This window comes from Hyaena hyaena, unplaced genomic scaffold (genome assembly GCF_003009895.1).
Source record: "Hyaena hyaena isolate Hyena2069 unplaced genomic scaffold, ASM300989v1 scaffold_2337, whole genome shotgun sequence".
Classification (NCBI taxonomy): Eukaryota; Metazoa; Chordata; class Mammalia; order Carnivora; family Hyaenidae; genus Hyaena; species Hyaena hyaena.
Genome location: NW_024082970.1, coordinates 54,460 through 57,702, shown reverse-complemented (window position 1 = coordinate 57,702; position 3,243 = coordinate 54,460). Strand labels below are relative to the sequence as shown.

The 3,243-nt window shown below is 39.0% G+C and overlaps 1 pseudogene; it reads right to left on the bottom strand.

Moving 5' to 3' along the window:
- Positions 1-653: 653 nt before the first annotated feature.
- On the bottom strand, positions 654-3,243 carry LOC120227442 (annotated as a pseudogene).

The window sequence follows — 3,243 nt, the reverse complement described above, 5'->3', positions numbered from 1 at the left end:
TGACAATAAACTATTTGTAAAAATAAATAAATAAATAAATAAATAAATAAATAAATCCTCTATTACGTTAGGAAAGAGACTGCTTTCCTAAATCAGAAAAGTTGATTTCCAAGTCATGCCCTCTTATCTCTACTGCCTTGTAACCTGAAGAAGAACTAAACTTCATCAGGGTATGGCTCCTCTGGAAATCAAGGTGGGAAAAATAGTCGATATTCCAACACAGATTTGGTGGAGACTCTGAGCCAAAAGAAGACTCTGTGATTATCTAACCAAGGTACTTTTGAGAAAGAAAAGGTGTTAATTACTTGAGAACAAAAGGCATAAAATGGGACATGCGGCCACGCTAGTGATAAGGTAGTTTGAGAAACTAAATTTCTCAGTATGCCCTGCCACTTGAAAGTCAAAAGGCCTGACTGGAGCAAAGCACCCTGGTACCTGTGGTTAGCACCATTCTGACATGGAGGCTTCCACCTTACACGGGATACTTAATCAGACACAGAACACAACACCTGAGGTGAAATTTCAATCGATATTATGTCTGGGTGGTTCCTCTCTCTCCCTCACAACTGAAGTTTGCAAAGAGGTGGAGCTGGTAGAGTTGTCCACTGGTCAAAGATCCTGTTTCTTCTTGGTTTGGTGCTGCCTTTGCCTCCTCACATCACCAGCTTTCCCACTGCCACTAGACTTTTGAGGTATGGTGGGCCAGGCTTTTCCCTCCCGACTTCAGCCAACTCGTGCAACTTCATGGTGGCTTAAGTATCTTCCACAGAGGAATGTCCAGTTTTTCCAATCTGGATGTCCAAGTTCAGAAGCTTCTTGGTGAGATGCTTCAGAGACATGGTAGCATTCTCAAGGCAGTCAGCCTTCCATTTGAGGGCTGGGAGAATATGGGAGGTGTTGCAGGTGAGGGACTTGGTGTAGAAATACTAAAGGGCTTTGAGGTTGTAGATGGAATGCCGCACCACTATCTTCTCTGTGAATATCTTCAAGATCTTGGTCTGAGTGATCTTGAAGGGTGTAGCATTCATCATGTGTTACTTCCAGATGCCACTTCACTACGTCCAGTAGTCCACAATGCGGCAGGGGGGGAAGGATGTACTCATCATAAAGCACATCTCCATGGTAGTTGACAGTGCTACATTAAGCCAAGGAACTTACATGCCCCTTGGGTCCTGTGCCCATCATCTCACAGTCAATTGCCACCATCTTCCCTGGCATCTTCTAGGATGTTCCAGAACATTTATTCTCTGAATGAATTGGGCCGAGTTCTGTAGAGCATTCTTCTGAGTAGGGTTCTTCTGGGATCCTTACTTCTAAAGGCAAGTTGAGTGGCTCCTAATCTTTGGAAGGGCACTCTGGAACTCCCATTTTGGACTTTACTATTAGATCAAGGTTTTTATTTGTCCTGTTTATAATTTTGATACATAGGGTTCTGAAATTTCCTAACATACAATTCAGACTCCATCCATCTGTATTTCTATTTTAATTTTCAATGATTTATGCAATGGCTGTGCTTTCATAGCATGAAGTTTCTACTGGAGAGGGAGTGTGTGTATGTGTCTGTGTGTCTAGTGGGGAGGCAGGGGTTTCCAGATTCTCACAGAGTACATCTTTCAAATGGAGACACGAATGAAAGCATAGTTACAAAATCAGGAGACCACATTCTACATTGATAGAGCAGGTTCTCTGAAGCTCATAACTCTACCAAAGAGGAGTCAAGTTATAGGGCTGACACACTGCTGCATTCATGATTCCATTTCCCTCTAGTTAGGTGTTGAGATTGTAGTTTTCGGCCAGTTTCTGAGAATTATTATGCTCTTTTTTGTTCCTTCACTGGGACTTTTAGAACCTTAAGGTAGTTGATAAAAAGAATGTTCATGTATATCTAACAACATGAAAGGCCTTTTGTGAGCTCCATAGGAAAGAAACACTTCATATTTAAGAAGGAAAAATTAGAAAAGAGGATTCTTTCTCTCTGTCATTTCTCTCACAGACAATTATATCTCTCCTGCTGGTAACTTTTGAGATAAGGAGATTTGTATGAGTTGCCATGAAATTCATTACCATACATATGTGCTCTGAAAATACAATTGCAAACACTCTTCATGTGTGTCACATTTACAATAATTATCCCAATAAAATATTATCCACAAAATGACTGAAAAGAACTCCAAGTGAGAAAAGAGATGTTTTTTTCATTATTGGATCATATATCAGAGCTTAGGACAATCATGTTACATAAGCCAAATACAGCCTTCTCATGAGTGACACAATTACCTTTTCACTTGAGAATGTCCACTCCTAGCCAAAAGGCCTTTCCAAGCAAGTTCACAATCCACCCAGCTCTCCAGAGTTTTCATGCTCCTTTACTATGCTGAAGAACAGCATAAATGTGGGAGTTAGAGATGTAGGGGTCTACGTTTGGCTCTGTGAACAATCCATGGCATAATTTTAATGGGTCTCAACTTTCTGGTCTATACAATAAGGCAAACAACACTACTTGAACACAGCAACATTTGGGCTTTCTGTTGCAAAAAAGTTTAAATGTGGTAATGAATATTAACATAGTTTTAAATGTATAAAATGTAGTATAAATGCAAGATGAAATTATTCTTTTTAACTCCACAGGAGAAAGAAGATCCAGTGGGGAAAATTACCATTACCCATTCCTCCCCACCCCTGGACCCTCATCAACCCTCAGTTTGTTCTCTGTATTTAAGAGTCTCTTACAGTTTGCCTCCCTCTCTGTTTGAAAATATTTTTCCCCTTCCTTTCCCCCATGGTCTTTTGTTAAATTTCTCAAATTCCACATATGAATGAAAATATATGATATCTTTCTCTGACTGACTTATTTCACTTAGCATAATACCCTCCAGTTTCATCCTCCAATATTGTTGCAAATGGCAAGATTTCATTCTTTCTCATTGCAAAGTAGTATTCCACTGTATATATAAACCACATCTTTATCCATTAATCAGTTGATGGATATTTGGGCTCTTTCCATAATTTCTCTATATCTTAAGCTAGTTACTTCTCCTTATGTTTGATTTTCTTTATTTCTTGGATTCTTTTTATTTGATGTTGGAATTTTATTTCCATCTTCCATATCCTATAGCTTTTCTTTCATATTTTCTATCTCTTTACCCTTTCCTGCTACCTTCTGGGAACGTTCTTCAATTTTATATTTAACTCTTTAATTTGTTCCTTAGCTAAATTTATACTGGTATTGACTCCATCGGTCAT